Below are 14188 nucleotides of genomic sequence, written 5' to 3' on the forward strand. Positions count from 1 at the left end.
ATGCCAGATCAGAAGTGATTTTTAAAATTGAACTTGCCTGTGTTAAATTTTTAGAAATCATGAAAAGTCTTCCAAAAGGCAGGGTTTGAAAATACTTATTTACAAGTTTCTCCATGTATTTATAGAGAATTTCTGTTTTTCTTGCACCAAGTGTTCAGGATTCTCTCCATAATCAGTCAGGGAAAAAAAAAAAAGTAAAAATGGAGGGCTCTGAGGGTCTTCTTCACTAAGTTTCTTTCCAGTGGTTTTGTTACAGAATCTGGAGGAACAAGAGAAGTGTGAACTGGTTGGGTGCTCATAGCACAGGGTGTGAGTTGGCAGCCCTGGACTGTGGTGTGGCCTGAAATCCATGTCCTCTTCCACAGGGGTGGGTAGCACAGAGTGATCAGAGAATTTCTGTAATAAATCACCAGTCACTGATGGCTTCGTACAGTGTGCCAGCCAGGGAGAAGCAGAAAGCTTGTTTGATCAGGTTTTTTAGAGTTTGTAATGGAAATATAATAGCCATGAAAATTTGAGATTTAGGGATTGTTTTATTTTTCATCCAGGATATTTGTGCTCTGACTTGATGCTGCTCTTCTCTCCTAACAATCCTTTCCAGCCTGGTGGCCTGTGCCTGCTGTCTCTCCATTTCAAAAATAATGCTCAGTATAATCTTCCTGCTTGCCCAGCTAGCAGAACACACACATTCACACTTCCTGTCTGAGACTGCAGCACTCAGTCATCTGTTTCATAAGACAGCTCTCCTTTAAAAATAGCAGTGTGTGTTTGGGAACACTGCCTGCCTGTCCCTGCCATAGGATCCTCCCTCGCCATTGCGTTTCCCATTGTGTCAGCACGAGGCTTTTTGACCCTGAAGGTGGAGCCAAACTTTCAAATTCTTCCTTGAAATCCCAGCAGCTGCAGGACCCTCATGGTGAGTGCTTTAGTTAGTTTATTTTTAGAGAGGCAGCTTTGGACAGAGTCTAAATCTGTCCTCCTTTGCCCAGGAGCAGCTCGAGGTAAATTCTGCGAAGTAAAGGAAGCTGAAGATACTGAACCAGTGTGTGCAGCAGCAGATCCAGGCATCACAGCTCCTTTCCAGCTCAAGTCAGAGTCAGACATTGCTTTGCCAGCTGATTTTATGCAGAGGATGTTTCACCACTGTGGTGACAGCAGCACAAAATAAAAACAGGCAGAAAAATGACACTTTTTGCATTGGTTTCACCAGGAGTAAAGTCAGGCTGGTTTCAGCTGAGCATCAGGAGAGAGCCCCAACACAAGGAATGAGCTCTCTGAGGAGCTGAAGCAAAGCAGAGAACAGTCAGGACGGTTCAAGCACACAGCTGGGCCCCAGATGTTGCTCCAATTACCTTACAAGCCAAGCACTGTGCAAGGCTTGAAGTGGAAACCTTAATAGACCTTGAAGTCAGGGGAATTTTCTTCCCTCCTGGATATTTAATGCAAACAATCCAAGGGGAATATTCCTCTGCCTCCCCTTGCCATGTGAGATCCAGACATCCAACCCAGGGATCCTTTGGGCTCTGAACCCTGTTTTTGTGGCAGTGTTTGTCTACTACTCAAAAGTGCTTGAATTGAGAGGAGAAAGTGTTTCTGCTGTGTTCTTCTCTTCAGCATTTCCTATTTGTCAGAAAATCATGCCAAGTTTGAATAATCTCAATGTCCCAACACTTATCCCAACCTTGGGTCTGTCCCTTTATCACTGAATTATGCCCTGTACCAGTAGGCTTATCTTTTAAACTAAACAATCTTCCCAATCCTATGGATTAAAAAAAAAAAAGCATGATATCTTTCTGGTTTCTTTCATCGTTTCATAACAGTCCTTCAGCTCTAAATTAGGCAGAGGAAATCAGGATATTTGTTTGTACTTGCTAAACCACAGAGCTCACTGTCAGCTCAGAATGCTCAGTTTGAAAGTCTAATCAAGCCTGATGTTTTTACAAGACACTTCACACAAGATTCTTGGAAAGGCGTTCCTCAATCCAGTGGATTATTGAATTAATTGTCAGGAGCAATGCCATTGCCGTGCACAGATGGGAAAGGGAAAGCAAAACAGCTCAGTGACTTGGAACCCAGACAGCCCCCTGAGGATATTAATGTCACCAAGTCCATGAAGGGATTATATGGATCAATAAAAATAGAAACAGTCAATGTGGTGTTGAAAAAGACAAAGAAGGTCAAGCATAACTTGATCGGGGCAATACGGGGAAAGAGAGCATGAAGGGAATTATAACACATTCATCAACAGTGAACAAATACCCTTAGATGAGTGATTTATTCTCCAGTTTCTCTTTGTAAACTGCGCTGCTCCAACAGTTATTTCTCATTTCTCTTCTCCCCTTTCCGCCTCCCTGAAATTCCTGTCAAAACACTTGAGAAAGTAATGCCCAGCCTTCGAGCTGCACCCCAGCAGTTTGTGCCAGAATGTAAAATGTGGCATGGAGGAACCAGCCCGTTCTGAGGGGCTGTGGCAGGTTTCTGTGTCCCCCTTGGAGGGGAATGACTCTTCAGATGAGTTGTCCTTGGATTGCAAAGAGCCATGTTTACAGTCTGAAAGGGGCAATTAGCAGTAAATAGTCTTTTCTGAGCAAGGAGCTTTTATGCTCCTAATAACCAGGCTTAATAAGGAACAAGCAGTTGTTTTCTGCTCCAAGCCACCAGAGCCTGCTGGAGAGGGAGGTGTTCCTGTGTGTGATGTTTTCTGCCTTTTATTGTGAGAGGTGCTGGGTTTGCTTGGCCCTTACTAATCCCAGAATCACAGGATGCTTCGTGTTGGAAGGGACCTCAAAGCTCAGGCAGTTCCAATCCCTATGCCATGGGCAAGAACACCAGGATGGTTCTTTATTTCTCAGGTTTCTTTTGCAATATTCATTAAATAATGAGCTGTCCAACACTTTTTTTAGTTTTTGACATTGCTCTGGGCATCAGTGGGGGAAAACAATAGCCCTGCTCAGGCACATGTGGATAATCCCCTGTTCTGTAGGTGTGGATGCTCCCCTGCAGCACTGGGTTCCATCAGCAGAGTGCTGTGTCTGTGCTGCCCTCCACACTTGCTCTGCCATCCAGAGGGGCCCTGTGGTTGCTGACCAGCAGTGGGGGAAGAATTTGGACCAGCAGTGACCCCAAGCTGACACCAGACAGGAGATTTTACTCTGCTGTAGCCACTCCTTGCCCTGCCCCACACGCTTTTGTGGAGGGTAAGTGCTCACAGCAGTCCCAGAGGAGGTGCAGCTCCCAGCTCCCGTCCTGCTGTGGTTTCCCTGCACTCAGAAAGGCAGGAATGTCATACAATTCAAAGAGTTGGCAGTTCTTGGCCTCGTTGGACAGGCCAGAGTGGCTGCTAATCAAACCTGAGCCTGGTGCAGGATTATTGCAGCAGATCTCCTGACAAATTTCCCTCCAGGGTGCTGGCAGGGTCCTGCAGTGATAAAACCAACAACAGCAGCCAGTCCATGTGTGAGTGCCTGTGGCAGCCTCGTTTTGCCTCCTCCCAGAGAGCATTTTCCCTGTTGTGAATGTGTTTATGAAACCAGGATGTTGTTTCCTGGGTATTGAGTCTTTATATTTCCAAGAGCTGTGACTGACTGGGAGAAGAGCTGTCATTTCTCTATTACTGCCAGCCCGTTCAGACACTCACACCCCCACACAATCCTCTCTCCTGGGCTGTGGTACAGCTGTTCTTTTATGTCTGGTAATTGTTTTATTATTGTTATTCAGCTAACATGAAAACTGTGTGGCTGAAAATAAGCAGAAAGCTAAAGCAGAGAGATTCTATAGGGCAGTGAGTGGATGGCAGAAAAAATAATTACTTTACTAAAGTGTTCTTAGATGGTGTTGACTGATTAAAGGATAAATCAGCACCAGCACACCTTGGTGACACAGGAGTGTGAATACAAGTCCCTGACCTAAATCTGACAGGAGAGTGATTTGAATTGCAGTCCCAAATCTCCTGGGATGAAAAGTGCTTTTTTTTTTTTTGCTCCCTCAGTCAGACCCTTCCTTGACCAGACATTACAGCCCTGTTGAAATGCTGTGCTCATTTTCATAACAATATTCCAATTCCAATTCCAAACCTGATAGTTTTGAAGGAAAAAATTAAATTGCCAGGAATTTTTTTATCAAACCTTCTTAGGATCCCTTTAGTCTCTCTCAGAGCAATCGCTTCCATAGGCCATTTCTCAATGTAATTTATTTTCTGGTGTTATTTACCAAATAAGAAAGGTTCTGATATGATTTGGTCCTGTATATAAATATTATCAAAGCTGCAGCACAAACCAGAGTCCTGCAAATAGATATGTAAATGTCTCAGAAATGGCTTATTTCCTCCAGTTGAGAGGTAATAAGTGACAATTCATCACTCTCTCCTCATTGAACTTCTGACAGGTTAACAAAACTTCTGGGACACTACAGAATCCAGAAAGAAGACGGTGAAATAAAAAAGCTTTTAAAGCGGTCAAAGGAGCACAAGTCTGATGAAGAGCAGCTGAGGGAACTGGGAGGGCTCATCCTGGAGAAAAGGAGGCTCAGGAGAGATCTTGAAGTTCTCTAAAACTCCCTGACAGGAAGTCTCTTCTCCCAGATAATCAGTGAGAGGATGAGAGGAAACAGCCTCAACTTGTGCCTTGAGAGGTTTAGATTTGATATAAGGAAAAAATTCTTCATAGAAAAGGTTGTCAAGACCTGGAAGAAGCTGCCCAGGGAAGTGATGGAGTCACCAGCACAGAAAGTGTTGGATGTGGCACGTGAGGGTGTGGTTTAGTGGTGAACATGGTTAAAGGTTGGATTTGATGATCTTAGAGGCCTTTTCCACCCAAACAATCTCACGATTCACGAGGCTGATGGTTTCTGGGCTAGCACCACCCCAGGTGTGTGTGGGGTGATCACCACCAACCAACCCAAAGGCTTTTACTCACCCAAACAAAAACACACCAGAGTCCATGGGAAAAAAAAATCTAATGAGAGAGAAGAGACAGTTCCTGTCCATGCTGTGTGTGCAGCCGTGGCCTGTGGCGTGGGGGGACATCACCTTGTCCTGAAATCTGGGGGACTGCAGTGCTCCAAGGGCTGTTCTCCTCCCTGTTCATCACTTGAAAAAGTGGATGTGGGAGACAGCTGGCTCAGATTCCACACCCACCCACAACAGTAGCATTTTGCTGCCTCAGTGTCAACAGTTGACAAGCCTAAATTCAGGAATAGTGAAGAAGTTGAGATCGTTATGCTGAGAAAAACCTTTATTCCCCTGCAGGAATGATGCATAAACCAGAGGTTAGAACATTTTATTTCAGGATGCACACAGAACATGGAAATCAGATTTTTAGCAATACTAAAAATAAGTAGACTTATTAGTAAGGAGAATCTTTAAACAGTAGAGCAGATCAAGTTCATATGGTTTTTATTTTTGATCCTTTTATCTATGAAAATACAAGAGATGTTCAGCAAATATTTACTCCTGGTTTTAAATAAACCCTGGTTTATCCTGATAACCCTGCCATGTCTCCTTTGTGCAAACAGTCCAGAGAATGAATATATTTGTCAGATCACATCTGTCAGAGATTCTAAGTCTGCACTTTCTGTACAAGCATTTTTTCCATAGGTTTGAACACGGGCATCAGAGTTCAGGATGTCTTGGGGAGCTGCTTTGCATTTTGGTTCCTTGCACAGGGAACAGAGCTTTTAGCATGTCTTTTCCTCGGGGAATAATTGTGTTTACAAATTTCAAATATGCTCTCTGCAAACACACTTGAGCACTAACCCAAATTGTTTTGTTCCCACAAGCACAGCAGATGATTTTATCTTTCTTTTTGACATTGGACTGTCCAGCTAGCCCCTTCTTTTTCACAGCTACTCTATCTTACCTCACCACCTCCTTGCAGCAGACAAAGAAACAAGGAAAAGTTCATTACATGGCATCTGACACAGAGAGAGACTATAGAACATGGAAAACACTATAAAAAATGTTCCAGGTCAGTCATTTATTAGACTGTTTGATTTCAAATCAATCAAATTAGAATTTATGCCACAAGGAAAACTTGCCACAAACTTCACTTCAAGCTGGATCTCCTGCTCACCAAGCACTCCTTGCTTCACATCAGGCTTAATCACAGCTTCTCTTCCTCTCTGTACACCACTGCCACTATGGCAAATTGGATATTTGAATCAGATTCATCTGGAAAAATAGCTAGGACTGGACTGAATTTCAAGAGTTGCCAGCCAGAAGGCATTGGGAGACTTTTCTACTCATTCCCAGAAGGACCAGCAAGATCCTTTGGAAGATTTCAAATTCCCAAGGGGGCACTAGGTCAGGCATAGAGACAAAACTTGTGCTAAAATTTAATTAACATTTATCACTAAAGAAACAGTTTAATGGGACACTGAATTGACCATGTTCTTTCCTTGAGAGGAATAGTGGAGGAGAAAGCCCCAAATATGTTTTCTGTTCATGATGCAAAATTGTCTCTTGTTACAAGAGAAACCAGCACTGCTAGAGCAGATATTGGCTGTTCCCATCAGGGAATCATCCTGCACTCTGTGCCACCCTGGTAAGGGCTTGGACTGCTTTTCTGGCATCCACTTTTGGGAGAAATTGAAGGAAATGAGGCAAATATCCTCTCCATGTCCTCATCTCAGATGTGGGATGTGGTCCAAGTGTAGAGCACAGGCCTGGGCATGGAAAGGAAGATGATTTTCTGTGACAAGCATCAAAAGGAAAAGTCTGGGCACTGCTGTCCTGCCTTCATCTGTCCTCATTGTCACACATCATTTTATCTATATCCAAAAAGTGTCAGGAAATCTTCAACAGCACCAGGACCAACACGAATTCCTGAAAAACTTCACAAATATCCTGTGTAATAGCAATCCTTTACTGACAGACATATCCAAGTTCTGTCCCTTCGGTACTTTTTTCAATCAGAATGTCACTTAGACTCCACTTAGCACCCTGAAATCTATTGATTATACCATGTAGCTGTATTTATAACCCAAACCTGGAACAATAATTGAAATCATCGAGATTGTCTACCCAGTCCTTGTTGGTGTGTTAACTCTTAGCACAGGCAGTGTGTGACACCTCTTTTCCCCCTCTTTGTTTGCAAGTTTAAATGTCAGACAGTCAATTAAGATGATTTAAAAAGTGACAGTGGGTGAGATTCACCAAGCCAGATGACCACAGTGCCATTTGAGCTTTTTGCCTGCTTTCTCTGCATAGATAATGGGAAGGGAGAGCTGCTTGCTGGGCATTATTCATCTTGCCCTAAATAGACTTTTCAAACCTGACAGGTGACTTGTGCCCTGAAAACTCCCATTTCTCTGCAATGACAGATGAAGCACCAGGTAATGTTCTCAGCTGTGGACATCCACAGCCTTGCCCATTTTAGCTGTGTGGTTACAGGGTGTGCTTACAGCCCCGGGGCTGCAGGAGCTCATTTATTTTGGTGCGTGGCTGTCAGTGAAGGGAGTCTGGAATAATTTGTATCCCCCTGCCATTTGCCCTGGGATAAGAACAAATGCAGACATCTCAGATGACTCTGATAACCCATTAAGCCTCGACAACTTGATGGCATTTCTGTGTCCTCAGGGCAGCTGTAAGAAGGGAATATGAGGAAAGGTCTCGTGTTCTGTATTCTGTTCAACAAGGCTCTCTGCGAGCTGTGGGGAACAAAAGTACAGTGTCAGCCAGCAAGATAAAAGAACACTTCTGCACCTGTTATTCCTTGCCCCAAATCACACACCAACTGAAAAACATATTTGGCCTTTCTCCAGAAAATAACAACATCCTCTCCTGACAAATCCTGACTAAGGAGATATGTTAATGTGTACTGCAGATAAAAAGCACTTATAGCAACAGCTCTGTGGGCTGTAAAGGTGCTGTGAGAGCTGGGCTCCATCACAGGAGGTATTTATTGGACAGGAGGCAGTGAGGAATCTGGTAATTCTGTTCTCCTGGCTGTTAGGAAAATTTGTTGGTTAGGTTTCTCAGGAATTTCTTGTATGAACCTTGAGGTGCTGAACACCATTTTCCTGTATCTTTCCACGTGTAGTGTGCAAACTAAAAGTTTAGCAATGAACAAGGGGAGGAAAGATTCAGTGAGCTTTGCAGTGATTGTCGAGTGTGAAGATGGGTTTATAAAATGTCATGAACTTCTGCCACTTTAATTCTCTCCTCCCTGCCTGGAAGGAGCCTCTGTGCCTCCAGCCCGAGCTCCTGCTCGAAGCAAACAAAACCCCCGACATTGGATGGAATCAGGAGTGCTGAGTCCTGGATGCTGGGCTAAGGGTGGAAATGTGACAGCTTCTCTGAGCAACCAATTCCTCTGCTCCCTCCCCTGCTGGTGGAGGTGTCACTCTGAGTGTCCAGCCTGAGCTGCAACCTGTGGTTGTTGCCCTTTCCCATCTCCATGGCCTGTGGTGGGAAGAGTTTGATTCTCATCAATCAAATCTCTGATCCGAGATCACTTTCAGTGTCAGAGCTCTCCTCTTAATCTTTTTTTTTGCTGCCAGCCACAGCATCTCAAGTTCCTTCCACACTCCTCCACCAGGGATATCTGGAGGATGTGACACTGCTGAGGGTGGGGTGACCCTATGCCAACAGCAAACCTAATGTGTATGATTAACAAATAATAAGTTAAAAATATTAAAATTGATATTTATGAACAATTAAAAATAATTAAGTTGTCAGTCAGCTGGACAAAGCCCTGTTGGTCCAAGAAGCTGCATTGTGAGGATGACTTGGACTTGCTGTACAGGAGCTGGAATAACCCTTCAGCAAGAAACCAAATTCCCAATTTAAGGTTTTGAGACAAAAACCATTAATTAATTTAAATACCAGCCCTTAAAAAAAACCTATGTCAGTGCTGTTCTCTCCTTATTCTTGCAATTTTAAGTAACTTTTACCAAAAGTTACCTCAGATTGTGAGAGCTGGCATAACTCAATATCCAGATCATCCTCTGTTCTTGCAGGAATATCCCAACTACAACATAAATTTTCTTGGAATTGCACCATGTGTACTCTACATCCTGTCAACAAAAAATTATCTCTGTCTGCAAGTCCTGTGCTCACTCCCACAATATTTTTCAGTCTGCTGATGGAATCTTCCTACACTTGGGCATCCTCCTCTCCAGATTTACTCTATTAAAGCCTAATGGGTCCAAAGATAATGGAATTTCATGTGCTGATCACATCCACCTCACTGGAGTCCCTGCTGTTCTACTTTGCAGGATTTATGTCCCTCTCTGCTTTTTAACACTTAATTTCTTTTTAAGACAGGGACACCTGCCAGGAACAAGGAGGTGAGATGCCATTACATTCACAAAATGCCCTCTGCTGATATAACAGGTTACTCAGTAATTACCCTGACTGAAACTTCCACCAAAAATTTAAAAGCCATGTGGACAGTTGATAATGGAGTTTTCTGGAGTCAGTTCTTTGTTTGTTGTTTTTCTTTTTTACCCTGTTGTACCAATATGATCATGAAAACTTCCCTGAAAAGTCAGATTTTCAACCCAGCAACTCTTAATTTTTCAACACCACTCTCAGGAGTGGGAAGCAGAACCCACTCACACAAACTTCTTTCAGCTGCACAAAGACTTTCCCATGCAAAGTGGGCTCCACCAAGCCAAGAATGACAACTTCTCTGCTTAGGAGTAATCCATGGATTTTCTAAGATCCATAGGTGGGGAAAGATGACCAGAGACAGCTGTTGGCCTTGAAAGGGCTTTATTGGGGTTATTCACATGGCACTCACCTGAGCCCTGCAGCCAACACCAGCCTGTGTGGCTCCAGCTTCCCTGTCCACCTCAGGGCCTGGAGTGGGTGTGGGCTGAACAAGAAATTGATGTTTGGTCCTGATCAGCCATCTCCAGGGACAGGAATTCTGCTTGGGAGCTGGGGGAGAAAAATCAGGCACTCACTCTGTGCAAGCAAAATGAAACATTTCTTCATTGTTCCTTAAGGTTGCTTTCCCAAAGGAATTGTTCTCCTCTTGTAGATTGTTCCAGGTCTTTCCCAGGTCACTCAGCTTTGCTCTCCATGAGCACCAGGCAGTTTCTCCATGAAGAACTTTTGCCAAGTCCCATTCCCTGCACTGTTCTGATTCCCACACATTGCTAAAACCAGCTGGTCAGTCACCTTTGATGCACCCCAGAGTGTTTCAGATCCTCCAAATCAGGGCAAACTGATAACCCAACACCCTGGTGTGATGCAGAGGAAGCACCTGCCCTCAGCAGATGCTCCAGGAATAACCAAGAGGAACCAAATGTTCTCTGGAGCTGAGCAGAGAACAGATGCTGGTGAAGACAGGACAGTCAGCTGGGAGCTCCCTGGTGTCTGTGGCACACAAATGCTGCTGGGTGGAAAATTTCCCCTCTAAGAACAGACAGATCTCTGGGCAAAAGTCTTTTCTGCCTCTGCCCACATAAGAACAGGGGGTTCTGACTGTTGAACACCTCCAGTGTCATGTGCAGTTTAATGATGATGGGCAGAGCTCCTTGAGCACCCATTTGAAGCACTGACTGGAAAAATTAGGTAGGCAGAATCTTTTTACTCTTGGTTTTACTGCCAAATGAGACCATCTGCAAAATAAGCTTAGCACCAGAGTTCAGTGAAGGAAGAACAGCCCTTTAAAATCTCAGATCTTTGCTTGTGACTGAAAAGCACACTAATATCAATTAAGGGATTCGTAGGAAAGAAGGAAAAATACAAATCTCTTGCTGCTTTTTTTGCATTTGCATCTTGACTGGGCTTCGGAGGCTTCATGGATGTTTCCTTCTAGCAGGTACAATAAAGAGACAGGAAACCTGGTCCATTTTTAACTCTCAAAAGAGCATCACCAGCACACACAACATGCATCCCTACCACAGTCACGAGGTGGAGTCCGCCCCAGAGCTCACCAATTACAAGTTTGCTCAAACACTACCTGGCCCAGACCCTTAAATACCTCTCTGTGGTCTTTAAACAAAATCCTCTCAAACCTTTAAATCCACGGCAGATCCTTCCACAGCATTACAAACAAAACCCGAGGATAAAGAGTGGCATTACAGGGAAGACTTTCTTCCTGGAGTCTGGCATTCCTTCCCTCATTGCTCTTCCTCCCTCAGGAGGGCTGAAGAGCTCTGAGGAGGCACTGGAGCCTTTCTCAAGAGCAGTGCATGGATTTTGTTGAAGGCCAGCATGTGCTGGCAGTTCTGACCCAAGACAGGCAAACCCCAAGTTCTGACCCAGGACAGGCATGGGAGGGGTAAGGAAACGTTCCCAAGTGAGTAAGAGATTTTGTTCTTCTCCTGTACTTGGGATGTCTGAGTCTCTTGAATTTCTGAAGTTTTCCTCCAGCACCACCCCTTCACATGGACCCATGGCCTTCTTCTCATTTTTTAGGGTTTTCATGTTTATCTTCAGGCAAAGGCAGATATTTGTAGAGGGAAGGGAAAAGCAATCATCCCTGCAGAGGTGTGTGCTTCCTCACCCATTTTTACAGAATTTTAACAGCACAGGCTGTGTTTATAGCTGGGGATCTCGAGCAGCAGCCACATCTCCCTGAGGGCAGGAACAGCTTCATTTTCTCCTGGTGTGAAGATCACAAAAGTTTGTGGCATAGGAACAACTTAATCTGCCCCATTTGTTGTTGGAAGGCAGCTGGGCCTGTCACACTGAGAAAGGCACCATCAGTAGAACAGATATTTTTTAAATTAATGAGTGTTCTATGAAAATACACCATCAGAAAAAACCTGAAACATCCCGAGATGCTAGATTGATACACCAAAAATCTTGTTTGTTTTTTTTACAGACAAAACAGAAAAGAAAATATGCTTTAACACTGTGGAAACCTCCTGTTGTAGCATTTCTTTAAATGAAATGTTTTGCTAGTTTTTGTTTGTGTTTATTTACATTCCCATATTTATACATAGGACTTTTTTGACCAAATTCTAGTTATAGGGATAATTTTAAAGCATCAATCCACATTTCCATTGAGAAACCTGGGAAAAGCTGTGTGAAGTGACAGGATATTCCTCAGTGACTGACACTTCCTCGTGCATTAAATCAGTGAATTAAAGAGCTTCAGAAAATAGTACTTTATGAAGGAAGACAAGAAAACGAGGAGAAGAAGATAAAATAAATTAAGGGAAACATGTCCTCCATTTCCAAATGCATTGAGTCAGACTGGGATGGAGTTAGCTATCACATACACAGATCAATATTGTGTGTATTCTGGTTTAATGGATTAATAAAGTCATAAAATTTCCCAAATTTCAATATAAGCTTTCATAGAATGACCAGGAATGTCATAAAATGTAATAAAATATAGAATATAAATTGACCAGAGACTCATAATGATTTATAACTGTTTAGATTGGAAATGAACCTCTGATGCTTCCAGTGCAACCTCCCACTGAAAACGGGTTGGGTTCAAGGTTAGGGGAGACTGCCCAAAACATTTCCCAGCCGAGTTTTGAGTATCTCCAAGGATGGTGATTTTCCTGTTTCATTTCCAGCTGGCTCCCTTTCCTCCCAGCAGGTGCCTGATACTCCTGATTTCCAAGGCAGGAATTTTTCAGGGCCATGTTTGACCCAGGCACAGAAACTTTGAGCACTCAGATGTGGACAAACCTTGGTGTCTGAACTGGAACTGTTCACACTTCTGAATGTTTGTCTTGGTTTGGAAAGACAGGTATCTGTCAGGGAAAACTGGAGTTTCCCTTGGAATGGAGAATGTAAAAACTCCCTCCCTCCAAATTATTACAATTTTGCAATTAGGAGCTTTCAGACAAAAATATGGGAATAGGAATAACAGTTCTTTACTACAAATATTAAAAAATACAAATGCATTAGTACAAAAAAACAAACAAGCAAAAGTCCTAGAAAATCCTGACTGAGTCATAGATACAACCTGACACCCTGTTGTCAGGGTGTTGGAAGTCCAAATAAGCCCTCCTGGAGTAACAGATGTTGTTTTGTGAAGTAGAGATGATTCTATAGAGAAAAGAAAAGGGTTCAGTGCTGGTGAGATGGATCCAGCCTGTCCTCCCAGGATTCAGTGGAAAACCCACTGAACTGGTGTTTGGGATTGCTGTTTTATCCTGGTGCAAAGGCTTTGGCTCCTCCCGCTGGGTGGAGCATCTCCCAATGGGATGAGGTGATGTTATCAGTCCTGTGAGAGCCTTCAATGGCCCATTCACAGGGGATGTCCCTCGGAGGAGGATGGGTGCTGGAGGAGGATGGATGGAGCAGGAGAAGAACAATATCTCCCAATGGGTTTCGACAGATGAAAATAGAATACACATTTTTGGTTACATTTTTCAACCCAAGACAATGTTATTGAGCTTCTCTTACATTTTCCTCTCCAGAGGTCTCCAAACACTCCACTGATATGCAGACTGTAAACACAGATTGGTGTCTGACCAGCCATGGCTCTCCTTGGAAAGCATTTCCATTTCCTTCCCTGTTTCCATGTCAGAAGACAAAATTCATCTACCAGAAGTTGCCCATAACCTCAGAAGTCCCATTTAATTTTTTTGACTCTTGAGTTGCTGTCCCAATCTCCAGACAGCATTTCCTGTATAAAATACCTATAACAATCCTAAATCCAATACATTAAGACTCTTAAAGAAGAGCTTAAAACCTTTGCTTAATCAGAAATAATAACCTGAAATAATACATAAAATAGTCTGCCCACACTGGTGGAATAAAGAAATGGATCCTATCTCATTGTATGGATTTGGACTTACCCACCAGTCAGTTAAGCTTATTTTATGATAAGAATATGAAAAGTATGACAGAAAAGCTCAGTGATGCGGTGTGAAATTAGGAATGGTTTTACTTTATAAAAAAAATAGTGGAAAAGAAAGCAAACCATAGTGATAATAATTTCTGCATTTAAAAGACCCATTCCCAACAAAGGACATTAGTTTTCAGGAATGAAATTAGGCAGAGACAGCCAGATAAATATCTGCCTGTATAATTCCTTCCTGAACCGTGTCTGACTCCAAACTTCAAAATGACCCTTAAAAACTGCAGATGCATTTTCAGGGTTCAGAAAAAGTAATTTTTCTCTCAGGTGGTGGGCAGTTATGTCAAGTTATTGTTTAGAACTTCCTCTGGCTCAGACAAGCTGTGGCAAACAGTTTTTGGAGGATCAGGAAATAACCCAGTGCTACCTGGGTCACTGGTGTGACATTTCTTAGTGGACTCTCCCTGCAG

This window comes from Prinia subflava, chromosome 1, assembly GCF_021018805.1.
Source record: "Prinia subflava isolate CZ2003 ecotype Zambia chromosome 1, Cam_Psub_1.2, whole genome shotgun sequence".
NCBI classification, from domain to species: domain Eukaryota; kingdom Metazoa; phylum Chordata; class Aves; order Passeriformes; family Cisticolidae; genus Prinia; species Prinia subflava.